The sequence below is a fragment of the Cetorhinus maximus genome, chromosome 10 (genome assembly GCF_964194155.1).
Source record: "Cetorhinus maximus chromosome 10, sCetMax3.hap1.1, whole genome shotgun sequence".
In the NCBI taxonomy this organism is placed as follows: domain Eukaryota; kingdom Metazoa; phylum Chordata; class Chondrichthyes; order Lamniformes; family Cetorhinidae; genus Cetorhinus; species Cetorhinus maximus.
The window spans coordinates 36,316,886-36,344,118 of NC_135888.1; positions in this window are offsets into that span (position 1 = coordinate 36,316,886).

Below are 27,233 nucleotides of genomic sequence, written 5' to 3' on the forward strand. Positions count from 1 at the left end.
AATTTTCTCCCCTCCTTCAGCCATTTTGCTTCCCTCTCTCAGCATCTCTGCCTTGTCAGATCCCAGCCTTCAAAAATCTCCTTAAGGTCATCCTCTTTGATACAATACCAAACAACCCCACACCCCCAGCCCCCAGCCCCTTGCCTTCTTCCCCTTTTGCCTCTCAATTGGGCATATTCTTGTTGGAGTTTAGAAGAATGAGAGGTGATTGAACGATCCTGAGGGGGCTTGACAGGGTAGATGCTGAGAGAACATGTTATGTAGTTACTCATAAAGAGCTAACCATTTGTAATGTAACCGTACATCCCGGGGTGCCACATTCAATGCTGCACTGCATGCCTAGTAACAATGTATACCTCTATTAATCTACCAGCCACAAGGACAGCAGCAAGAAATGCACTCGATCAATCAGTAGCATTTTGTCTCTAAAGTGCGATTATTTCTAACTTCTGGGAACCAGAAGACACAGCAAGATCTTTCCTCTCATGAGAGAAAATAGAACTGGGGACACTGTTTCAGAATCAGGGATTTCCCACTTAAAATGGAGATGAGGAAGAATTCCTTTCCTCAGAGGGTCATTAATCTTCGGAATTCTATACACCAGGGAACAGTTGAGGTTGGGTCATTAAGTAGATTCAAGGCTGAGATAGACAGATTTTTGAACTACAAGGCAATTCGTGCAAGGTTCTACCGACACGGTGGCAGCCTTCCCATGACCTCCTGTGTAAGCCAAGGCATCACTGTCTACATTGTACTTGATTGCAGGGGAAGTGACATCATAGTCAGGCTTAATCAGTAGATGTGCGCATACGAGCAGTTTCAAGCCAGGACAGTAATCAGCAATGGAAATTCTGCTATCATCATTGTGGGTCATAGATGAGGTTACCCTTGGTCGGGATAGATATTGCTGGAGGCAAGGCTGTTGGTAAATGTCACCTTTTATTGAACATTCTACTAACTATGTACCATGCAAGGCATAGCATGAGGCCTCACATAGAACTATTTCTCAGCAAACGCTGTTGTCATATGATCTTACATCACTGATGATGTCGACTATCTATTTACATTTTTAACATTAGCACTTTCTCCTACAGAAGTATCATTAAAGGGAAGTGAGATATGGCAACTCATTTTTTTCCAGAATGATCAAATTTAATTTAGTCAGCGCAAATCAGAATGAGACTATTTAAAACAATCACCAGGAGTTCCTAAATAGCTGTGATTATAGAACATTCAATATTATAAATGACAACACAAAACATAGTCTAAAGCAGACTAAAAAACATTCAACTAAAGTAAGGTTTGTACAGCCTTCAAAACCTAAAGCACAGGAGTAGAGCAATATCCAATAAGCTAGAGCTGGGAAAGATATAATGGGCCCACTCCTGGGACTGGATTCATGTCAGAACTCAGCTTCTGGTCTGAATTTTATGCTCATCAGGTGCGCGCGATCGGCAGGCCCAAGAGCGGATAGGAAACAGTCCCCCATCTGCGATTGGCCCCCGACCGCGATTTCACGCTGGCTGGCCAATTGACGGCCAGCCAATGTGAAACGCGCCCTGAGAAAGGCTCAGCGCTGCCAGTGGGGGCGGGATGAGGGCGGGTGCTGATGTCACTGCGGGTGCTGGTGAGCGCTTCCACTGAGCTCCCTGAAGGCAGACAGATGCCTCAGGGAGCTGCAACCCTCCAAAATGTCCATGCAGCACAATCAAGCACTCAAAAATCATATCTCATAAAAAAAGGTCCCCAGATATTTCTTTTTATTTTGTATCCTAATTGAGATTTCATCCCGCCCTTGGATGAGGTTTCGTCAAAATGTAAAGCCCACCAGGCCAATTGGCCTGGCCTCCAACGTAAGGTTGGACAGACAATGACAAATCACTTACAAGTGGGCCGTTAATTAGCTTAATTGCCTGCTTAATTGTCAGTGTGCGCTCTTCCTACTTTTGCGTGTGCCTGCTGAGCGAAATATCATGCAATTTTACACCGGTTCGGGTCAGGCCCACGCCCATGGGATGTAAAATTTTGGCCTCCATTTTTAAAAATAAATTGTGAATGATTAGCACAAGCCATATTTTAATTCAAGGCCTAGAGTTTGCCAGTTAGGCAGTGGAATCTAGTATATGTTTTCAGTGTAATCCAGAGTCCCGCTAGTATGCAGCTAGTGGGATTGGTTTATCCTCAGGTATCTAGGCCACAGCATTCCTGACAGTTGTCTAGAATATCTAGTCCCTTAGTGTAGGAGACCAGGTTTGGAAAATGTTAAGCTGTTGAAGCCAGAAAATGAAATTGTTCCGAGACTGAAATAGTTTGTCAGATTATTTGCTGCTAGACAGCCCATGAGATGGTAATTCCAACTGAGGATGCATGACTGGAGAATTGTAATATTCATTACCAAGTAAGATTCCAATGAACCGCCACATACCAGGATCCAATAGGATCTCATACAGGAGCCCGAAACGAAAAGTGAAATGAGGTGAGGTGAACCTTCTATAGCAGTCCAGCAGGACTGATTCTGTAGATCCAGAAAATATGGGACAGCTAGGAGAACTCCAGACAATTCCTTCAACATACATCAGTTACTGTGAGATCCTAACAATCCAGGAACTCTGAGGTGCAACATACTGTAATAAAATATACAAGAGTCTTTATTAATGTTAAAATCAGAGTCTTCTCTAAGCTGCGTGCATGCATGCACAGCCATGTAGCAATTGTGAAGATGTCACATAGGTCGCTCACAAATGCCCCCTATAACAGAATACATGTGTGCACAGCAGCCGTACAAAAAAATTTGAAGGTACCACATGTTGGGCTGGATTTTCCACTCAGCGTGCGCATGAAATAGATGACATCGGGCAAGAGTCATGATGTCATTGTGCACTCGCGCGATATTTTGGTCGGCAGGTGCGCTGCTGACTTCTGCGCGCACCCAATAACAATTAAGAGGCCTATTAAGCCCATTAATAAATTAATTGAAGTGAGTTTTCCCCTGCCCATCCAATCTTACGGCTGGCAGGCAGGGGAAAGGCCAAAAAGTTTTGAGGAAACCTCATCCACTGGCGGGATAAGGCTCTGGTGTGAATTAAAAACAAAATACAAATTTTAAAACTCATTTCTAACAGAGTCACATGAGCAGGGACATGTTTGCCTTAATTTTAATATCTTTATTTTAAATGTTAGAAATCCTCAGGTCCCTGAGGCAGCTTTGTGCCTTCAGGGAGCTTTCACTGAGGACAACCAGACGCATGTGCTGACTTCCGCGCTCGCCTTCCTCTCTCCACCCCCCACCGCCCAGGTAACGCTGAGCGTTTCAGCGCACGATTCACACTGGCTTGCCGTTAATTGGCCAGTTAGCGTGAAATCGCGATCGGGGTCCGATCGCGGGCGGCGGTCTGTTTTGTGGCCGCTTCGGGCCCGCCCACTGCGCCCGCCCGACGAGGTAAAAATCCTGTCCATTGAAATCAATAGAACGTGCACAACAAAGAAAGTTTAAATGGATAATTGGTGGAGATTTCTGGCCACCTCTTAGAACTGACTCTCAGCATGTTTTATTGTCGTTCAGATTTATTGTCCCTTTCAAGACTCGAAGCTACAGAGTAAATATGTAGCACAGAGTTGTTGCACCCCATCTATCAGGGTTTAAATTCAATCAGTTTCATGCAGGTAAAACTCTTTCTGATGATGATAGTTCCTCAAATGGTTTTAATCAGTCTCAGCTCATACATGCTGGGTGAAAAAGGTAACCCTAAACAGGTCCCCATTGACACTAAATTTGCGTTGTCACTTTGAGAATGCACAAGGGTGTTTGGCGAGGCAAGTAGAAAAAATCCAATTTGTGCAAGGTCGTTCTCTTCAGAGTTCGTGTTAAGGATGAAGTTATTTGACAGCTTGGCTGGGTTGAGGGCAGTTTCTGCGTGAGAAGGTTGCGGATTAAAGGTCCTCTCCAGCCCATAATTTAGGCTAATACCACAGTGCAGTATTGAGGGAGTGTTGTGCTGTTAATGGTGCCATGTTCTAGATGAGATGTTAAGAGGATTTCCTGCCTTGCTTTTAAGGAGTGTAGAGGCGTAAAATAATTCAATGAACTACCAAAGGAGCAGTTCAGAGCTGGCCAACATTTATACCTTGCTCTACACCCTACAAGGACAGACGATTTATTTCATTGTTGTATTCAGATGGGCTGCTATTTCCCAGCAAAACAAAGGGCACTACAATTTGAAAGCAATTCTTTCACTGTGAGCTATATTGGGACATCCCAATGTAAAAGGTGCTCTTTAAATGCATATTCTCTCTTTCTATACTAAAATAGTGATAAAATAAAGCGATAAGTTACTCTTCAGTCAGATCCCATTACCAAAGCCATGTGACATCCCCTAAAAACACCATCTCACATTGTTTGAAGCTTAAAGCTGCATGAAGAATAACTCCAGTGTGGTGTCAAGCTAGTTTAAAACTGCTCAGGGGGACCCAACAAATCTTCATTGGCATTTACTGCACTTCAACGGGTTTTTTTTTCTTTTCAATAGCTTGAGAAAGTGAACAATCCCAGTCCAGACCCTTAAAATTTGAAGAGTTTATAATTCAGGAATGAAGGTTGATGTACCCATGTAAACGCATATGTTCGGAGCTTTCCCTAGTCTATGTGTGTACGATTCCAGTGAATCAGTATCAATCACATGAGTCAATTTTGTAGCTCCTGTTGTCAGAATAGAAGTATGTTGTAAGCAGTGCCTTAGGCAGATTGTTGGGAGATTGACAGGCCAGTGTAAAGAGAGTTTTATCCTCCATTTAATGCTGGGTTTACGTAGGTAACAGCACATATTAATGAACATGAAATGTAGCCCAGTCAAACTGCTCTCTATGGGAGCATCAGAGGACATCTCTCCCACAAAGGAAAATATTGCAAATAATGTGCTGGTTTCCTAATGACAGTGTATCTTTTTAACAGATTGAAAAAAGCTGCCTGGGCAGTTAGTCTTCTCAGCCAGAAGGACAGTGTGCTGCACACAACTCCAAAAAGAAATTGAAAGGTTGGCTGCATTATACTGCTGAAAAAGAAAATGAGAGATGAACTATTAATCATTTACATTCCTACTGTCTCATTTACATGAACAACGTCAGGTACAGCTGGCACAATGGAACTATCAGACTGACACTCATACCAATCATACCAATAGTGCAATGTAAATGGTGCAGAAGCCACATGCTACTGAGAACACCAGATACTGACACTGTGCATAAATGAAAAGGCAACACTGTTTCTAAGCACTAACAGCTCTGGCTAAATATATCACCAGAACAGCAAAATAATTGTGTACAACACAAAAGTAATGCAGTCATCAGTGAAACAAATTGCAACTTCCTTGTATATCAGATGACAATTTAAAATTAAGTAGATTAAAATTCATAAGTGCAGAGCACAATTTCAGGCATAAACCTGTGCTGTGCACATTTAGATATTCAATCTTTCTTTTATTTAACATTAGTATTCACTTGTCAAGAATCCAATTATTCAACTGGAGTTGACTGTATTGGTTGCAAGCAGCTACTTCCCATGCATCAATTAAACAGTTTGAGAATGAGACTTTGCATAAAGTATCAAATATCTGCAAGAACGCAAAGCCTATGCTTCATTTAAGAGATCCTATAGTAAAATTTTAAATCACAATGAGTGTTTGTTTTCACATTTTATGACCAGCAAAAAATCTTTAAAGCTGGAACGCAACCCGATACTTGCAGTTTATACAAGAAATCCCATCAAGATGTTTAATATTAAAGATGAATTATAAAAAGACAAAATCCTACACGACGCTGGGAAACGTTCAGTGTGCTGTTCTGACGTTGACCTTTTCAGGCTGCCACATGCTCCAAAATCAGGAAGAAAAAAATCATAATGTAAGAGGGTTTATCTCTGATGATTAATAAATGAATTTGCAAACAAAGTTTCAGTTCTAAGTTTCTCCGTAGTCATTGGGACAAAGAAATGGCATTGCAGTTACAGCTCTTGTGGATGTTTATTAGAAATCTGCACATGCGATGCTGCTGGCATGCAATTAGTAAATTCATACTGCTTTTTACTTTTTTAAAATCTCATAAGAAAATCCTTTGAACCAAAATCAGTTGGCATCTGTGTCTGTGTGTGTGTGTGTGTGTGAGACTTAATTGGATTAAAGGCAGCTCTTCTGAAGGCTTTGATGTAAACATGGTAAACATGGGGGGAAGTTTAGAATGTAGGGTGTAAAAGGGCATTTGCATTTTTAAATAAACCAGACTAGATTGTTTTCAAAGGAGGGGTGAAATGTGTCACCTAGCCAGGTGAAGTTCAGCAACAGTGTGTCTATTTTCCCCAAATATTACTGGTAAAATGGGTACAATGATACATTTTTATGATCAGGGAGGTAAAGTCCAAAGGCATAGTGAAACAATGGGAATTTGCATTCAAAGGGGAAAATATGTATAAAGGAACGAAGGCTGTGTGTTAGGGTAGATATTTTTAGAACTAACACATGTAAAAAGCCTTCAGCATTTATGCCTCAAGCTGCTGTTTTCAAAAAACTGAAGTTAAGAAAACTCACTTTGAATTCGACTGGTTTGGGGTATCATGTTTCCTTGCTTGAGTCTTTTAAAAATGTGTCTTACTGTTGCCTTAACAAAAGTGTAACTGGAAGTCAGATTAATTAGGGGATTTAGAAGTTAATTTGAGGACATGTGCATCTTTTTTTGAAAACAGCAGCTTGAGGCATAAATGCTGAAGGCTTTTCACACGTGTTAGTTCTTAAAATATCTACCTTTATACAAAGCTTTCGCTCCTTTATACATATTTTCCTCTTTGAATGCAAATTCCTATTGTTTCACTATGTCTTTGGACTTTACCTCCCCGATCATAAAAAAATAACATTGTACCCGTTTTACCAGTAATATTTGGGGAAAATAGACACACTGTTGCTGAACTTCACCTGGCTAGGTGACACATTTCACCCCTCCTTTGAAAACAATCATTTCTCTTATTAATAAACATTTAATCTAGTTTTGTAAAAAAAACTATAAGGCTCGGTGGTCTTATTAACAGTGAATTCAAAGCCAGGATCTCAAAATTAATACAAATTGTAAAATAGTTGTGCCCGTTGTCTCGAGTTTCCCTCTGGGATTTGAACAACTCAGCATTTACCATCGGCTGTGCCATAACAACATAAGAAATTGGAGCAGGAGTAGGGCATTCAGCCCTTCGAGCTCACTCCGCCATCCAGTGAGATCATGGCTGATCTTCTTCAACACCATTTTCCTGCACTATTCCTATATCCCTTGATGTTTTTAATATCTAGTAATCTATCTAACTAAGTCTTGACCATACTCAATGACTGAGCACCCTCAGCCCTCTGGAGCAGTGATTTCCAAATATCCACCACCTTCTGAGTGAAGAAATTCCTTCTCATCTTAGTCCTAAATGGTCTTTCCCTTATTCTGAGACTGTGTCCCCTTGTAAACACCCCAGCCAAGGGAAACATCCTTCCTGAGGCTACCCTTGTGTCGAGACCTGTAAGAAATTTGTATACTTAAATGAGATTGCCTCTCATTCTTCTAAGCTCCAGAGAATAAAGGCTCAGTCTATTTAATTTTTCCTTATAGGACAATTCCTCCACCACAGGAATTAGTTTGGTAAACCTTTGTTGCATTCCCTCTATGGCAAGTATATATTTCCTTAGATAAGGAGGCCAAAACTGTACATAATATTCCAGATGTGGTCTCACCAGGGCTCTATGTAATTGCACCACATCCACAAACATTCACTCCCTCCACTACCAGTGCACAGTAGCAACAGTGTGTACCAGCTACAAGATATTCTGCAGGAATTCACCAAGGCTCCTTTGACAGCACCTTCCAAACCCATGACCACTACCATCCAGAAGGACAAGGGCAACAGATACCTGGGAACACCAACACCTTGAAGTTCCCCTCCAAGTCACTCACCATCCTGACTTGGAAATATATCGCCATTCCTTCACTTGTCGCTGGGTCAAAATCCTGGAACTTCCTTCCTAACAGCACTATGGGTGTACCTACACCACATGGACTGCAGCAGTTCAAGAAGGCAGCTCACCACTACCTCCTCAAGGGCAACTAGGATGTACAATAAATGCTGGCCCAGCCTGCGAAGCCCATGTCCCGTGAATGAATAAAAAAGATGACACCTTTATTCCTATACTCAAATCCTCTTGTAATAAAAGCCAACTTATCATTTGACTCATAGACTCATAGATCCATAGATGTCTACAGCACAGAAGGAAGCCATTCAGCCCATCGTATCCACGTGGTCAGCAAAGATCTAACAACACTAATCCTATTTTCCAACACTTGCCCTATAGCCCTGGAGGTTAAGGCAATGCAAGTGAATATCTAAATACTTCTTAAATGTTACGAGAGTTTCTGACCCCACCACCCTTTCAGGCAGTAAATTCGAGACTCTTACCACTCTCTGGGTGAAAATATTTCTCCTCAACTCCCCTTTTAGCCTTCTACCTCTTACCTTAAATCTATGCCCCCTGGTTATTGACCCCTCTACTAATGGAAAAAGTGCCTTCCTATTCATCCTATCTATGCCCCTCATAACCTTATACACCTCTATCAGGTCCCTCTCAACCTTTGTTGCTCCAAGGGAAACAACCCCAGCCTATCCAATCTTTCCTCATAACTTAGACCCTCCAGCCCAGGCCGCAGCCTGGTAAATCTCCTCTGCACTCTCTCCAGTGCAATCACACCCTTCCTATAATGTGGTGACCAGAACTGCATGCAGTACTCCAGTTGTGGCCTAACCAGCGTTTTATACAGTTTTATACAGCATAACCTCCCTGCTCTTGTATTCTGTGCCTCGGCTAATAAAGGAAAGTACCCTAAATGCCTTCTTAACCACCTTATCTACCTGCCCTGCTACCTCCAGGCATCTATGGAAATGCACACCAAGGTCCCTCTGATCTTTAGTACTTTCCAAGGATCTACCATTCATAGTGCAATCCCTTGCCTTGTTAGCCCTCCCCAAGTGCATTACCTCACACTTTTCTGGGTTGAATTCCATTTGCCACTGCTCTGCCCAGCTGACCAGTCCATTGATATTCTCCTGCAGTTTACTGTTATCCTCCTCACCTTTTACCACCCGACCAATTTTTGTGTCATCTGCAAACTTCTTGATCATACCCCGTACATTTAAGTCCAAATCATTTAATTACACCCCTAACAGCAAGGGCCCCAGCACCGAGCCCTCCGGAACGCCACTGGAAACAGGCTTCCAGTCACAGAAACATCCATCTACCATCACCCTCTGCTTCTTGCCTCTCAGACAATTTTGCATCCAACGTGCCACTTTGCCTTGGATCCCATGGGCTCTTACTTTCTTGACCAGTCTGCCATGAGGGACCTTATTTGCTTTCTTAATGCTTGCTGTACCTGCATGTTAGCTATCAGTGACTCAAGAACAAGGCACCCAAGTCCTTTTCAAGTTCAACATTTGCCAGCCTCTCTTCATTTAAGAAATACTCTGTGGGCAGAATTTTACCCTCGGCGGGCGTGCTCGGCAGGGGCGGTTGGGAAGCCGAGCGCCGCCCGCAATCGGCGGCACACCCCAATTTTACACAGGCGGGCCAATTAAAGCCCGCCTAGTGTGAGATGCGGCCTGTGAATGAGCGCAAAGGGGCGGACGGGGGCCGGGGCTTAATGTTTGCCGGGTCCAATGGCAATCTGGCGGCCAATTCAAATGCGGCCCCAGCAGCGCCTGGAAGGCTGCCACTGAAGGGTGTGGAAGTCCTGTGCATGGAGACGCTAGTTGGTGGACACGGCAGGCGAGAGAGAAGGTTGGCGGGGCAGTCGGCCCGGTGTTTTTCAGACGAGTGCCTTGCAGTCCTCCTGGAGGAGGTGGCAGCGAGGAGAGAAACACTTGTCTTCAGGGACGGGAAGAGGAGGCCACCCCCACCTCACCAAAAAGGCCTGGGAGGAGGTGGCATCTCGGGTCAGCAGCCACGACGTGGTGAAGTGCACATGGGTCCAGTGCCAGAAGTGCTTCACCGATCTCCTGTGATCAGGAAGGGTGAGTGCCGTGTTGGCGTGGGCCACTTTGTCGAACAGGTAAGAGCTGCCCATCCCCCCATGCACCTCAGAGGTGTTAGAGTGTGAGTGGAAAATGTCAATGAGGCAGGATCTGGCCAAGGGCGTGAGCTTGGCTGCTTGGACTGAGTGCCTTGCAGCTCCAGGGTCACGAATCGGCTGAGCCCTGCGAGGTGTTCCTCAGGTGGGGTTGGCCAGGCTGCAATGGTGCTGCAGATAAAGAGTGAACTAATTAATGCTCCTCTATCCTTTCAGGAGAAAATATCCCATAACAATGTTGAGAGGCCGTGTACTGGTGGGGGACCCCGACACCTTCTAATCCTTAGTCGATATGAGCAGGAGGCCCTGGAGCTGGAGAGTCGCTATGCATCTCGGTCAAGCGGCCGCGGTGAGGTTGGGATGCCAGAGGGAGGTAAGAGTGCAGTGCACTGAGGTGATAATGTGGCTTTTTGCAACAATTGCAGTGTGGTCTGTATATTGATGTGAGCCTCGAACCTGGAATGCCCATTGATAATGGAAAGACAAGGGCACCATGATGCAGATCTCTGTCTCATCAGGGTACCAGGCATGTACACTGACAGTGTAATGACTTAAACTAATGACATATCCTTCTCCTCCCTTTTAGGTTCACCAGCAGCCCTTCATTCTGAAGAGCCTGAAGGCCCACACCTGACCACTGAGGACCAGCAAGCTGAGCATGCACCAGCGTCACACCCTCTCTGTCAAGCAGAGACCAATGCAGATACCAGCACCTCGGTGGGCACAAGATTGGCGTCTAGCATCTCGGTGCACATTGGTGAGGGCACTTCATGTGCAGGCGGAGGCAGAGAGTGCCCAGGGTGCCGGCAGTCAGAGGACTGCTGGGGATCCAGGACAATGCTCAGTCGATGACTGATGATGTGCCTCTGGAGTTGTCCATGAGGCAGCATGTGCTGGAAGTCCAACAGGGCGTGTGGGAGGATCTGGCGGAGATACATGGGGGAATGCATGCCATGGTGTCCTTCATGGTGGCGTGCATGTGGAGCATAAGCACTGCGTTCACCCTCAAGGCCGAGCACAATGCTTCCTCCATGGAGAGAGTGGCGACTCTCATGGGGAGACTCCTCCAGGGACTCAATCACGGCTTCCTGGGGATGTGCTCGGATCTGCAAGCCCTCACACCGGCAATGACCTCAGCTGGTCAATGTCAGTGTGGGAGTTGGATTAGGCACCCAGTATCCTAGCTAGGTGCCCACCACCAATGGTGAGCAGAGAGGTCCAAAGCGACCTGATGTTGGCGCACGAGCTGCCTGTCACCTCTGTGGGCTCCTCTCAGGGTGCTCTGGATGATGGCAGCAGCTCCTCCGCTCCTCTGTCAGTGACCATCACATCCGATGAGGCTGCTTCGATCAGGCAGGTGCCAGCCGTGACACTGGCCGCTCCCTCCCAGGTGGGGCCAGCACAAGCTCCACGGGCCAGAGGACGCTTGCCAAGGTCATCAGAGCCAACAAGACAGCAGAGTGAGCAGGCTGTCTCCAATGCTGGTGCCAGTGAGGGGAGGAGCACCTAGACATAGCACTCGCAAGTGAAAACATAAAGCATCTTAAACACAACACGGCCTGGTTACGAGTGATATTTGTTTCCCCCTTTTTCTGTTATTTTTTTAATGGTGTGATGTCAATGTTAATTTCTGCAATGTTTGTCACTCAGAAGTAAATGAGATAATTTTTTTTTTGCAACTGGCTTCTGGATGCTTCATTTGCTCTGTAGGTGCAGGGTAAGCCATGATGTTATCATAGGCCTGTGACTCCTTAAGTGTGACTCCTTAAACTTTATTGCAGTGGCACATAGTGTATGTTGTTGACCAAGGAACTGGTCCTGTTAGGGATTGAATATGGAGCCTGCAGCCCTGGCATGTAGTGGTGGTTCTTATTTGGTAGGCTAGCTGAAGGAGCGTTGGATCAAAGCTTCCCGAGTGTCCCTGTCTCCCCGGAGGCTGCCCAGGTCAGCATCTATGCCCTCAGTGTTCTCCTGAGCTTACTCGTCCTCACTACTGGGACTCATCGCCTGGGCCTGTGCAGCTGTGTCAAAATCTTCTTCCTCCACTGGGTTCTCCCTTGCCAGTGCCAGATTGCGGAGAGCGCAGCATGCAACCATTATCAGTGACACACGATCTGTGGGGTATTGTAGTGCTCCCCTTGAACAGTCCAGACTTTGGAAGTGCATCTTGAGAAGACCGATGGCTCTCACTACCACCGGCCTTGTGGAGGCATGGTTCCTGTTGTACCACTGCTTGGCCTCTGTTCTTGTATGGTGGAGAGGCACCTTTTGACCAGAAGGTCCTTGTCACCCAGCAGCCATCCATCCAGCCGGGCTGGAGCACTGAAGAGCCTTGGGATCTCGGAGTGTCTGAGAATGTAAGTGTCATGGAAGCTGCCAGGATACCTTACACCGACTTACAAAATCTGTGCTCACACACTATCTGCACGTTCATAGAGTGGAATCTCTTCCTGTTGATGAAGGCTCCTGGCTCACCCGCTGGTGCCGTGATGGCCACATGTGTGCAGTAGATTGAACCCTGGATACAGGGGAACCCAGCAATCGCTGTGAAACCTCTGGCTCACTCTGCCTGGTTGGCCTCGTCCATACGGTAATGAATGAAAGTCAATGTATGCCTGAACAGAGTGTCTGTCACCAGTTTGATGCAACTGTGGACAGCTGATTGGGGTCTCCACACAGATCCCCCACTGAGCCCTGGAAAGAGCCAGAGGCATAGAAGTTTAGGGCCACAGTGATCTTCAGTGCCACTGGCATGGGGTGACAAACCATACAGTCAGAGCTGATCTCAGGGCCGCTCCTCTGACAGGTGGAGGTCACTGTTTCCCTTGAGAGATGGAGCCTCTTTCAGCATTACACCTCAGACATATTGAGGTAGCTGCATTGCCGCCTGTAAAACCTGGCAGCAGGATATTGGCTTCTTCTGCGGCCCCTTCTGCCTTGAACTTCCTGCTGGCCCTGTGCCCCTTGTGCCTGCGCCTCTCATCCCACAGGTCACTCCCCTGGAAGCTGAATAGGAACACCTGGCCCCCTCCCCCTTCTAGCCCTCTCTTCCTCCTCAGAGGAGGTGCCTCCAGCAGAGACCACAATCCCCATTACCAGGGTAAGGGAAGGCTGTCTGATACCTGGAAGGCCCCATGCGGTGCAAATTCTCTGGGGTCTGGAAGACAGCACTGAGGCCTGAACTGAAGTCTCTAAATGCTCTGAATGCAGCGCTGAAGCAAAATGAAGCTGTCCTGGTCACAGAAACAAGCAGCAGCAAGTGATATCCAAAACTACTCACCATTCGCTTTGACAAGGCCACTGACCCCTCTTATCCTACCCGTGGATGAGGTTTTGCAAACTGTGGCCTGCCCACCTGCCCGTTTTGCCCGTGCGACGGCCTTAACATCGCACAGGCTACGTAAAATCGGAGACAATTGGCCTCTCAAGGGCCTTAACTGGCCATTTAATTAATGGCGGGTGCACCTCCGTCTTCATCATGTGCCCGCCTGGTGAACCTAGTGAAATATCATGAGAATGCGCATTGATGTCAGGTCTCTTGGCGTGTGCCCGGACTCCAAGGGTAAAATTCTGTTCTGTATTTCTCTTTTTCCTACCAAAGTGGATGGTAAAATTTACAAGAGGCACTCCGAAACCAGGGACTCCCACATATTATGAGCATGGACAAAGCCATTTTCACCTGAAAGCACAGGACACAGTCGGTTGCAAAGGTGCTGTAGCTGGAACATTCACTGAGTTGGAATCACTAACATCCCCCAAGGTGTCTTGCTTTCTTTCTGCCTCTAAATTCTCAGTAAATGCAGGTCAGCGTAAGCATTGAAAATGAAACAGCTTTTGCGGAATGAGGAATTCTCTCTCCAGCATCCACAGTGGCAGAGAAACCACCCTAGCCCTCAGAATGAATGCTTGCATGGCTGTATTCTCAACTAAAGAAAATTACAGTACATACCATGACTATTTTAAAAGTAAGGACAGCTGCATAAAAAAATAAAAACTGCTGATGCCATTCCCTAACCTGCAATTTTCAGGTTTCAGTATACACCCGATGACAATGCTACATTTAACAAACCCTAGAAATTGTCCTCTAAGAAGGGCAGCTGAAATGTTCAGACATCCATGCCACATTGTGAGTTACAATGCCTTTCTATGAAAACACAGGGGAAAACTAAGATAACTGACTGATAGAAGATGATAAGCTTTTCCGTCTAGATTTCTCTTTTTGGTCATTTTAAGTGGAACTTCCTACTCGCTAACACAAAAACAAACTGTGGATGCTGGAAATCTAAAATAACAACAGAAAATGCGAGAGATACTCAGCAGGTCTCGCTGCTTTTGCGGAGAGAGGACCAGAGTTAACATTTCAGGGAGATGACTTTTCATCAAGAGCATGGTGCCATTAATAGCATACCTACGAGCAGAATTAGCATCCCTAATTGGCTGTGGTGAGATCAATTGGTATTAATGCCATAAATCCAGGAATTTCAGGACACACAATGGGGAGTCTCAATGGTAATTCTTTTGATTTTAGCAAGGCTAATGCGAAGTTGTCCAGTGATTTTGAATGAATTGGACCTCACAGCATCTCTCTCGATCACCACAAATTGCTTGTTTAATTTCTACACTAAGTACGGTGGGTGCTGTGAGCTTGCCAATAGTTTCCCAGCAATTTTAGAGTCTAGATATTTCACACCCATTAGATACCAATCCAAGTACATGTTGTTGGTCAGCTAAAATTCGATTTCCTTTCGGAGAGCTCTTTATAGGGAGGAAGACAATGAAAGAAAGGTCCCACAATCTCAGTGATGTACGAACATTGGTGATCTGTTATTTGGTAATGGATTTCATTTCCCTCAGAACCTTTGGATGCATTTCATCTGGTTATGGTAACTTATCTATTTTAAGTAAAGATAGCCTTTCTAGCACCTCCTTAATTGTAAATTCTTCAAGCGTACTAGTTACCTCCTCTCTCACCTCAGTCTGGGAGCACCTTCTTCCTTTGTAAAGCCAGATGCAAAGTACTTGTTTAATATGTCTGCTATTTCTCCTGCCCCACACGCAAATCCCTTTTATTATCCCTAATCCGCCCTACTCTTACTTTTACCACAGTTTCTCCTCCCCTCCTGTGCAGCTGAGCCACCCGTGGTGCCAAAAACGTGGCTCTTGCTACAGTCCTCTGAGGAACCATCTTGCTCACCAACACCTAAAATGGAAAAACAGTTATAGAACAAGATAGCCTCAGGGGATTCCTGCACTATCTGCCTGTTTCTCTTAGAAACTCTGGGGGTCACGCATTCCCTCTCTGCCTGTGTACTTCTTAGCTGTGGTGTGACCCTCTCTCTAAAGGTGCTATCCATGTAATGCTCAGCATTGCGGATGCACCACAATGACTCCAACTGCCACTTGAACTCCGCAACCTGGAGCTCATGTTTCTGCAACTGGTGGCACTTCCTGCAGATGTAGTCATTGAGGGCAGTTTGTGCCTGTATGTCTGCCTACATCCCGCAGAATTCACATTCCACATCACCAAGCTGCACAGACATACCTTAATCTTGAAATAAAGTGCTTACTACTGTATGGTAAAATATGACAACTCACTTGTCACTCACCAATCATCTCCTCTGTGCCGAGTATGGAAAGGTGTATACTTACCAACCATTCAACTTATGGGACTCCTGTGATGTCACTTTTAGATTTTATCTGTAAACTCCCAGCTCTCTCTCACTGCTGCCCTAAGGGGTCCTATGACATTCAATTAGCTTTGTCTCCTGTAGCAATGTAAGAGCCAGCTACTGGAGGCTGAGGAAAGGTAAAAAAAGAAAGGAGCACCTCCTTCACCGAACTCCCTCACTCACCAAACTCCAACTGAAGCACTCTAATGCACCCAAAGCAGCACTCCAGTGCAGACCAAACAAAGTACTGTTGTTTATTTCGAGAGAAGTAGAATTGGAAAGCAGGGAAGCTATGTTGAACTTTTATAGAGCCTTGGAGCTGTGAACAGTTTTAATCCCCATATTATAAAAAGGACACAGGACACTTAAGAATGTGCAAAGACTTATGGGAATGAGGTTATGCCTATAAGGAAGATTCGATGGGCTGGGGCTCTTTTCTCTTAGAAAAGAGAAGACCGAGGGGATGGTCTGATAGAGGTCTTTAAGGTTTAAGATTAAGATAGTTCAATAGGGTAAATCGAGAGAAGATGGGTTAGGATTGTGTCAGAGGTTAAATTCAAAAGTCTTGAACAGGATCTGAACCTACCTAGAACCTGCCCACCTTCAATTTTAATGAAGGCGGAATGAGATCAGGTAAACATTCTGCTTGCAAGAAGCAGATTGGTCGTTTAAATATCATAATGAGGCTGCGTATTTTCATTTTAGTTCATTCTATTTTAACCATAGGCGATCAGGTTTCCTGAGCCTTGGGAATTTCAGCAGCTTAAGGAGGGCAAATGAAGCAGAAGTTATGAGGTAAGTGAATTTACTGCTTAGAGGACAGGAGGAGTAGAAATGCTTACTCCAGACCCAACAAGATGCCCAATATAATTCACATCCTATCTATATGCTTTCCCTCCCAATGCCAACCATCAACAGACACTCCGAACACCATCCACCCCACCACGATAGGGAGTCCCAAACTAACATCCGACATTACCCCATTAGTCGAGAGCCGATGGATCACCATATTATCCCTTAGCTGCAATTGGGCCACCCCCAATCCCAGATTACCATTGGACCAGCCCTGCAATCCCTCATTCCCCCAAGATACCTAACTGTTCTCTGGGGTTTTGGCCCCACGAAGCAGGCTTTGAACCCTATGGATGGGAACACAATAAAAAATAAAGGAGCCTTGCAGTTATACTATGCAGCATATTCATGTTCTTCAAGGTTTCCTGCCTCACAAAGCCCTTTGGTGCAGAATTTGTCTCCAGGCTAAAGTCCAGGCCCCTTATGGGCATGAACAGAACCAGGGGTGATAAATATAAGATCGACACTAATAAATGCAGTGGGAAATTCGGGAGAAACCTTTTTACCCGAAGAGTGGTTAGAATATGGAGTTCTTACCACAAAACCCAAGAGAGAAGTTAGGCATCTTGGGGGAAATGAGGGATCGCAGGGAGGATCCAATGGTAATCCAGGGTTGGGGATGGCTTAATTACCATAGCGAGTGGTAAACTCCCATGGTATCCCTTGGTGAGACTGTGATGTAAATGTCAGAGAAAATATTCAATACTGGGAGAGGACATGTTCACAGACAAATCGTTTGTAAAGAATCTCTTTGAAAGTTTTTGAAACTGAAACACCCCTCGAGGAAAGTCAGGCTACCTAGCATCTGTTCCCACTTCTAATTTCATTGACAGGCTGGTTACCTTCACCAGTGGTCAGCTATCTGCTTCGCTTTGAAGGATGCGTCTGATCATCAGGCACAATCACTACATTTAGGACTTGTTCAGAAGCAGAAAAAGGAACTTATGTTCATGTTAAACTTTCCTTCCAAGATGTTCCCCAATCACGCTAGAGAAGTTAATGAAATACAACGTACGATCATCAGTTCAGCCATTTGCTGGTAATTTGGAAGGAATACAAAGCACTATATTAGAGGGTTGCCATTCCAAGCAGAAAACTGCTCCCTCAGATTTACTTCTACTCTAAGGTTCAGAGGACTGAAGAAGCAAGTTTTATTGCGTGCAGCAGAGGAGTCTATCCCATCCAGCAACACATTAGCTATGGCTGCCAAGACTCATTTAGTGACAGCTGTTGGCCAGCACAGGCCAAGAGGTAGAAATGAGTGCAGGAGAAGAGCAGGAGAATCAAAGTGACAGAGTGTTCCTATTTCCATTTCCACTATGCAAAGGTTCAGTCCTCAGCTAGCCAGAACCAATGTCTAAGAGAAGCTCCAAGTTAGATAATTCCACGACAGGCACCAATCTGCTACAACATCGGGTTTAGTCATAGTGAGCTCAATTTTCAATTGCTTCCCAGGCAGGAATTGTGGATCAGCCACCCGTTATCAATGGAAAAGAAAATTGTGTAATTTCTATTAAAAAAAAGCCTCCTCTACCTCTTTCAAAATACCAGTGTTTTCAGTCAGACATTCTTGACCTAGGATTGATAATTGCATCAGATATAATTTAATGCTGACGGGTAGCAAAATTAGATGGGTAAAAGTTGAAAAAAGTGGAAGCCATCAAAAAATACTCCTGACTTACTTTTCACAGCGAGCAAGTCTTCACAAAACATTTATTTATCATATTGCTGTCCTGTTTTCTAATTTGAAGAAAGAAAAGAAAAGGCCTTGACTCTGGAGTCAGTATAACTTGGTCTTGTGCAAATTGCCTCCTCTGTACCAGAATCCAATCTCCATAACATTGAAGAGATGAAATGAGGTTGTTAGTCCTTTACAAGATAGTAACTGGAACAGCAGGAGAATAGGCACTCATGATTTTGCTGAACTCTACCCTTTGCCAGGAAAACCAGAACTTGTTGCTACTCATCAACATTACATGCTAAACATTAGCATGGAATACATGAGGCAGAAACACACTAGCTGTGTCATTTATGAGACTTTGTGTTGCCACCTGAAGGAAACTGCATCTGTGGAATGGGTAGATCACAGAAAATTGAAATAAAAAGAAAAAAGGGTGAAAATAGACACCTAGCCCATCAGGATTGCAAAATGAAAATCTCTAATTCTCTGTCATTTCTCTGCCAAGAATGCTAGAATTGATGAAAGGCCATCAATCTAAAATATTAATTCTGTTTCTTTCTCCACTGATGCTACCAGATCTGCTGAGTATTCCCTTCTTTATTTCAGATTCCAACATCCACAGCATTTTGCTCATGCCAGCCTTGGAGTTTTGTCTACTTCCTTTGCTGTGTTCTGTTAAAAGGGGTAAACCCAAAAAGTTAATTTGTTTAAATCTCCTTTTGGATGTTGATGAACCTGTTGTATTTCCTGATAGGAACCTGTCCTTTACATAGTTGAGTTGAAATTAAAAGTTAACCTTACCTGTTAAATCACAATTATCGTAATGTAATAAACTGCGTGAAACCTGCTGTCTGATTGCTGTCTGGCTCTCTACCATTTTAAAATGGACATCTTAATGGTTCCAATAACAAGGAAAAGAAAAATATCAGCTGAATGCGTTGAACACTCTGCTCTCATCTCACAATATAATGAAGATTTAAATATTTGCAATATCATCTGCACTCTGGGAGGAATTATTGATATTTTAATACTGAAAATACTGGGAGATTAAGAATTTCCTTTGTTTCAGTTGAAATTAAGCCTTCACACAAACGGCAAAATCAGATTACCAAGTCCATTAGTGTCAAACAGTAAGTCATTGTACCCTATGTTTATGTATCAGGAAGGGTTATCATCTCCTCATTAAACATGTCATTATCAATATTAGTTCATGTTTTAGTCACAAGACGATAGCCTTATTGAACCTTTGAATTCCTAAGGGAACTTTTGCAGCTTGCCACAGTCAATTACTGTGAACCTCTGTACACCACCTATGTATCTATTATTGCTTGCTTAACTTGCTGTGTTCAAATGTCACATCTGCCACAGTTGTAGTTTTCACAATATTAGTAGCACAACTCTTTAAGATTTAATACTCGGTAGACACTGTTTTATTTACCTTTAGGTGGATCATCCACGCTGTTACTCCATTTTAGGGTACCTTGAGACATATCAGAATTATAAATATATCTCACACTTCTGAGAATCCTCCCTCCTCCTATAATACCTAAGTATATCACATTGACATTGTCCTCCACACTTGGCTGCATGAACATTCTACACTGAAGTAATGAACAATAGACAAATAAGGAAGCAGCTTATGCTAACCCTTTATAAATCAATGCTTAGTCATTTGGAGCAATGCTGGAGTATTGCATCAAATTCTAAGAACCAGTTTTAGAAAGGATGTCAAGGTTTTGGGGAGGTTGAAGAGCCGATTTATTAGAATTATACCAGGCATGAGCGACTTCAATTCTGGGAGAGGGTAGGGAAATTAGAATTGTTTTCCTTATTGCAGAGTTAGTTAAGGAGAGAATTAAGTGAGGTGCTCAAAATTATGGTGTGGCTGGGGTGTCAAACAAGCAGGCTGTTTTGTTTTGGATGGTGTCAAAGCTTCTTGAGTGTTGTTGGAGCTGCACTCATCCAGGCAAGTGGACAGTATTCCATCACACTCCTGATTTGTGTCCTTTAGATGATGGACAGGCTTTGGGGAGTCAGGAGGTGAGTTACTTGCCACACAATTCTGAGCCTATGACCTGCTCTTGTAGCCATAGTGTTTATATGGCTGGTCCAGTTCATTTTCTGATCAACGGTAACCCCCAGGTTGTTGATAGCCGGGGATTAAGCAATGGTAATGCCATTGAATGCCAAGAGGCAATGGTTAGATTCTCTGTTGTTGGAGATGGTCATTGCCTGGCACTTGTGTGGCACAAATGTTACTTGCCACTTGTCAGCCCAAACCTGGATATTGTCCAGGTCTTGTTGCACTTGGACATGGACTGCTTCAGTGTCTGAGGAGTCGTGAATGGTGCTGAACATTGTGCAATCATCAGCAAACATCTCCAATTCTGACCTTCTGATGGAAGGTCATTGATGAAGCAGCTGAAGATGGTTGGGCCTAGGACATGACCCTGAGGAATTCAGTGATGTCCTGGAACTGAGATGATTGACCTTCAACAACCACAACCATCTTCCTTGTGCTAGGTATGACTCCAACCATGTAATATGGCCAGATAATTTGCTTTTGTGATGCTGATTGTGGGATAAATATTGGCCTGGACACTTGGGGTGGCTCCCCCGCTCTTGTTCAAAATTGTGCCATGGGATTTTCTACAAGTCTATGTACATTCTTGGCACATTCTTTTAATAAATAATCAGGAAACTATATTTTTGGATTCTTTGATTAAAGAACTCGCAAGACAAAATTGAAATCTTTGTCGTCCAATTTTAGATGAGCAGCAAGAGGAAAAGAGTTTTCTTGTGGGGGTGGGGTTAGGGAGAAGGTCTGGAACTAACTCCTAGTCAGAAAATGTCAAGAAAGTATTTGTCAATTCCATAATTATTTCAACCTGCAGCTAAACAGAAAATGTTCCTCATCTTTCTCTCACTTCTCTATCATTGGTGCCCCATGTCCAAATTAGTATATTTCGTACCTGGCTATAAAGTGAGCGCATTGCACAACAAAGTACAAGGGGATACCCTGTACCCAAACTGCTCCACTGCCAAATTCATCAGGCCCCATAAAATGTTTAAAAAATAAAAATGATATAAATCCAAGAAAGGGTGAAAGACAATATTGTATTCAACAAGATCTTCGAGGTAACCTTAGATGGATCTGGGGAAAGGGTGAAGGTCCTGGCCCAATATTGACACTAGTAAGTGTAAAATTGGGTCATCACGCTCAAAGCAAATTATGAGTAGGCATCCTCAGTGGACACCTAAAATAGAAGGTAGGCCCCATGAATATTTAAATAAGGGTCCAAGTGCCTGTTTGCAGATTTTCAGAAACTCATACAGGGTTTTCATGACAAATTTTGTCATGCATGAGACAACATCAACCTAAACTGGAAAACGGTCATTTTCTTTTGCAGAACACTCATCTGTCATAACAACAGGTGTATCCATAGATATTAATTGAGAGATAAGTATTAGTCAAATAGTTGTTTGTTAGTATCGCTGAAAATAAAAGACATGCTACCAAAGCTTTGGGTCTTGCAATCATCAGGATAGCTTGGAAGAAATTACCAACTCTAATGCAGGAACAACAATTTATACTGCATGACAAGAGATTGCTGATTGGTTGGAAAGTGGACTCTGATTAGTAGAGATGTTGTGATAGAGAATGCAGCATGGACCAGTTTACTGCACAGCTTCAAATTCAAACCAGGCAGGTCGACTCTGATTGGTCAAGGCATTGCCCTGGGGAATAACCCAGGGAATGACTGATCCCTAAACTTCTGTTTAGTTGAAAAAGTCACAATGTGCGGACATGTTGTCGTGACTCACTGGGGATATTGCGCTATAATATCAAGCCCCACTGCTCCCTGAGCCATGACAAATGTGAAAAGTGTGACCAAACCACCAGATTGCCCCAATTCTACCTAACGGTTTAATTTAGGTTAACAGAATATGAGCACCAGGTTTGTAAACTTAATAAGTAAATAACTGTTTATTGAATAAATTGTCTTTAACTAGTGGCAAAAGAAAGGAATATGAACTATTAACTTCTAACACTATAATTACCCCCTTCTTAAATCCCTATATAGACACACACATGCAAGACAAACAAAGCTTGGATTTTAAGGGTGGGGTAAAACATTTCAATAGCACCAATCTGGAGTACAGGATTTGATGGGTTGATTTTGATTGCTGTCTTCCAAATTCCTTTCAATTCTTGTTGATGACACGAGGTGGTCTTCTGGCACTTTCAGTGTTTAGTTCATTGGTTGAGAACTTGCTTTTCAATGCCTCTAACAGTGCTTTCACCCTTTTTCTTTTTACAGGGATTTCCTCAGAGAGAGAAAGAGCAGGTTACAGAGATATGAGAAAAAGAAATTTTAGATGTTTTCTCTTTGCAGGCCAGGAACTTTCTGCTGCATCTTTCATGGCACACACTGTTCCAGGACTGTAACATGTATATATCTCTCGTCCTGTTCCAGTGGACATGTCCTTTAAACTGCAACCATTGTAATTCTAATCCACAGTCCAACAGAAAATAAAAATATATGTACCTTACAATGTTCCTTTTGTCTGCAAAGGACAGGGCCCTGTGTGTGAATATATGTGGCTTTCCTCATGCGTAAGTGAGACACATTGTGAACCTGACTGATGATCTCAAATTGGTTTTCAGTGCAATTATTGGCGCAATCAGGATTGTTTAGCAGGTGTAGCCCAATTATGGAATCACATCTAATGTTAGACACTATGGGCAGAGTTCTTCACTAAGCATGGTAGTGGGCGGGAAACAAGCCTTTTTACCTGCTGGCCGCAATGGCAGGTTTTTGTGCTGTTTCGTCCAATTCTTGGCGCATAACCGCCTCATTAATAATGCATACATGGGAAACACTCCGGATCGCTGGTGGGGCAGCTTCTTATTCACCTGCCCCACTGTCACCTCAGGCCTTTGATAATCCAGGCACCATAAGTAAAAAGCACATCCCCGCACAAGACTAGCACTCTATAAGGGAACGAAAGCTGCTGGAAAGTCATGGCTACCAAAGGGAGGAAACATGCTGCCCCCAAAATTAGTGATGACTCCCTCGGGTGCCTACTGGGTGCAGTTGAGGCCCACCGTGAAGTCCTATACTGCCACTCTGGGCGAAGACCAGCAAGCAAGGTCACCAATCCAGCATGGGAGGCAGTGGTCAGTGCCAATGCCCTACAAAAGAGAACAGCCACCCAATGCCGAGAGAGGATGAATGATCTCCTCCGTTCTGCCAAGGTAAGCCACTTTTCTCATCACTCCGAACTCACACACTCACAAACCCATCACACATTCACAGGGATCTCACCCACTGCCAATTCAAGGGACATCAGCACTCACTTTCACACACACACCTTCACCTGCCCTGCGGCTCATGTCTTCATCCCACTCACAACACAAAAATGCCACGCAGTCTTCTCATCTGGCCTGGCAGGCGTCCTGCTTACACTCTCTCCGTCTCTATTCATGCAGGGCAAGCTAGCACACAACAAAAGGGAGAGGTCGCAGGTTGGTGGAGGAATGCCTGACATCAAGGTCCTCACAGATTTTGAAAACAGAGCCATCCAGCTGGCAAGTGATGATCTGGACCATTCCTGTGCTAACGGTGAGGTTGGCACCGCTCAACCAAGTGAGGAACCAACAGCGTAACATATATCAGACAACCATGCTGTGAGTGAGTTCCCCTGTACCGCAGTCCCCTGCTATGCACTAATTACCTCTCCTTGCTTACGCAGGCACATCTGCGAAGCAGCCGAGGGGGTCCATGTGTCGACTCAAGCCCTGATGACACCTTGGAAGAAGGATCTGATAACACCCTAATTGAAGACCTGTCACAGCGCTCACCCACACCCTCCACCATTGCAGAGACAGACACCTCGGTGGGACCAAGTTCTAGAATAGCCCAGGGTCAAAATCTGGTGGGAACATCACACTATCTGATCCACAGCAGGCAGGGTCAGGGGCATCCCAGTGTGCCAGCACTCGAAGGATTGCTGGAGGCCAGAAATCTGCTGAGTCCAAGTCAGATGAGGAGCCCCTGGACTCGGTCATACCTCAGTTGCTGGACCTGCAAAGGCAAGCTCGGGAACATCAGGAAGGGATGTCCGCTACACCCCTCAGATTGCAAGGCACAATGTAGGAGTCTGTCCACCTTCAGTCTGAGGTGATAGCACCAGCATGCCAACGCACTGAGGTCAACACTGATTTTGACAATGGTTTTGACAATGGCCCTAATGCCCTTCAGATCCGAGGCAAGGGATCCGTCAATAGCCAGCAACGTAAGGAGCTGCTGACCGACCCCGTGCCTTTTTTCCAGTGAGTACGAAAAGGGGGAGCCGCGGTCCAAGTCCCGGAGGAACTGGATCCGCGACCTCATGTACGCGCCACAGGACCTGACAGGTGTAGGTCCCGCAACGTGCCCTTCTTCTCTTCGTACACCAATCGCAGGGCTGGGTCCGCGTCGGGCTGACAGAGACATGCCTCCAGGTCGAGCACTTCCTTCTCCAACTCCTCAACCCAGTATGTGCTCCCATCGCCATTACCATGCCTAGTGTGAGAAAGCCAGGACTATTTTTCCTTCCTCTCCATGCACAGGGGCCTTGAGGGCCTTGTGCTTGGACCAGTACACAAGAGGAAAAGAGTGCCACCAGTCCAGGGCCGACTGGACCCTGTCTCAATAACCACGATTACACACTAAAAAATCCTGGCGCTCCTGTAAAGGGATGAGGGGAGAATCAGTGGGCACCAGGGGACCCACCACCTCACCTGAAAACAACTTCAAGTTGTCCCTGGTGCTCACCACAGAAACCTCATCCTCCACCAGGTCATCGCCTCCAGCTTCCAACCCCTGCATTGAATGGGGGGGCTGGTTCGGAGCTGCCAGTCGCCTCTGCCTCCACCCCAATCCCAATCCCAGGATCAAGGGCAGAGGGATCCTCTCTGGTCTCCTCTGGGGAATTTGGACCAAAGCGCAGTGGCGACTCAAAGCCCCGCTCCTCCCCAGGCACCGGGTCGCCCGACGATTCTGGAAAAAGCTCCCGACCTAGGATGGAGCTACCCAGCGCTAAAGGCTGGGAGGGAGTAGGGACGCCTTCCTCGCAACCAGCGCCTAATGACCCAGTTGACGGGGCCATGAATGGACTGCCGCAGTCTCCTGGTGGGCCAGGTGGCATCTCGGGGCACAAGGTGGGTCAGGGTGGGGCACCACTTCAAGGGTGATACCCTCACTGACCCCCAAAGGGCCCAGCTCAGGGGACTGCAACAAGGCATCGGGGGTTTGGGCTGCCCCCCCAGAGGGCAGAGCGAGGAATTAGGGGATGGAGGGGGAGAAGATACTTCGGACCTGGCAAGTGGCGAAGCCCTCCCCCTCCAAGGGGTGGTGCTGCCTCTGGGGTAGGCTGGGGATACCTCCATTTGCGAGGCCTCCACTGCCTCCTCCACCCCTGCCCACCACACCCCCCAATACCCCCTGCCCCCGGATGCTCTTCCCTCCAGGACTTGGGCAAGTCCACTCTCTTTTGTAAGACCACCAGCTCGGAGTTGTGCGGCCCAACGCCACCGGACTGGGGAACCCGCGCGAGCACGACGCACACCCAGCCAGGCCCAGCACTTGGCGCTGAGGCGCCCACGGGCCCGGGAGCATGTGAGGTTACGTCGCCGGGGCCGGATGTTGCTTTTTTCCCCAAGCTGGTGTCTTCGGGGGTCTGGAGGATCATGGTTGGTACAGGGGACTCAGGGTTTTGGCGGGGCCACCTCTGAGCAGCAGGTCTTTCTCAACGCCTTCTTATGGCATGGATTCTCTCCTCCCTCCACCTCACCAGAAGCCAGGGTAACGTTAGCCGCCAGCATCTGTCCTTGCGCGTGAGCAGATGGAGTGGTGGTGGGGGGGAGGTGAGGTGGTGCCAGCCACAGCCGCCTGGGTGGTGCTGGTGGCCTTGGAGGTGGAGCAGCTCTTCTTAACATGCCCCACCTCCTTGCAGGTGTGGCACCGCTTGCCACCTGCCCTCCAAAATTCCTGGTAGGCGGCCCCTCAAAAATGACGTCAAACCGCCCCTGTGTGCACTCCTCCCAGGCCAGGCGTACAAAGACCTGGCGCTGGAAGGAGTGCACATGGCGGAGATTGGGCTCCCTGAGGCCAAGCCGGATTGGCACCACCCCAAACCTGACCTCCCCCAGTTGGTCAATGTGGGGGGAGGAGGAGCCCAGTTGGCATGAAGGGTGGGATGTTAGATAGAATAAGCCTCTCCGCGGTGGCCTCGAGACGATCATCCGCCAGGTAGGTCCCACCCACGGTGAGCCCCTTGGCCAGGGCCAGGTGCACCGCCCGCTCAGTCTTCAGGAAGAACATTGCCTTCCCATACATGCGCAAGGCTGCAACAATGGCCGAGGGGCCCACAACCTCAGCCAAAGCCTTCACGCTTGTTTCTGTGCTCATCTTGGGGTGAGTGTATCCCCAGGGTCTCTGTTAGGAGGTGGAACGGTGACTGGGCCGCGGGAGCAGCGGAGGCTATGGAAGCAGCCACTCCCGCATAGGTCCTCTTGGGGGGCCTTGCCACCAGTGATAGTGCTGCCTCCACAGCTGCTCCTGAGGTTCCGGATACCGGTGACCCTGTGGCATCCACATAGGGGCTGAACCACACCCACCCCAAGCTCTTTCTGGCAAGTCCAGACAGTGTGACTCCAAGGAGAGAAATATGGTGTAACCTCTCCCTCCTGACGGCAAGTAGAGGTAGAAAGGGAAGGAAAGAGAGAAGGAAAAGGACAGGGAGATACAGGAGGGAAAGGGTAAAGGGTACAGGGTGGAGGGTGGGTGTCACTTGGTGGAGTGGAGCGAGAGTGGGGTCCTCGCTGTTCTTCCCATAGGGGGAGGCCGATGTCT